We start from the raw sequence: 549 nt of genomic DNA, 5'->3' as shown, positions 1-549 counted from the left end.
CGCCCGCCCCGCGTCCAGGTCTCAGGATCCCCTGTTTGTTTAATGAAAGGAAAGGAGCGGGAGGCTGCTGGGGAGGGGGCGGAGGGGCAACTGAGAGGCGCGGAGGGCGCCGGGCTGCGCATGCTCGGAGGGCGCACGCTCGGCAACCAGGCCGGGGGAGGAGAGCGAGCCCTGGGGACGGGGGAGCGTTCTCGCGCCTCCGAAGCAGCCCTGGCTCCGCGGGGTTCCCCGAAGGCACGGGGAAACCCCGCCGCCAAGATGCCCCCGGCGTAAAGGTGCACCGGTGAGGGGGACACCGGCAGGGGCCAGCTCATCCCCGAAGACGGCTCCAGCGGCGGGGCACCGGGAACTCGAGGCTCTTCTCCCAGAGCATGTCAGTCCTCAGGCGGGGTTCCCGTGGGGCGCTGTCTTGTCTCTGCCCCGTGGGGAGCCTCGACGCGCGTCTCCAGAGCCCCAGAGGAATCCACGGACTGCAGGTCCTAAAACTACAATGCATCGCCTGATTTGTGATCTTCCCTCCCCACCTCCACTCTGGAAGGAACAGGAAAG

This window comes from Elephantulus edwardii, unplaced genomic scaffold, assembly GCF_000299155.1.
Source record: "Elephantulus edwardii isolate Elephantulus edwardi_28Jun2011 unplaced genomic scaffold, EleEdw1.0 scaffold00052, whole genome shotgun sequence".
In the NCBI taxonomy this organism is placed as follows: domain Eukaryota; kingdom Metazoa; phylum Chordata; class Mammalia; order Macroscelidea; family Macroscelididae; genus Elephantulus; species Elephantulus edwardii.
This window is presented reverse-complemented; position numbering follows the sequence as displayed.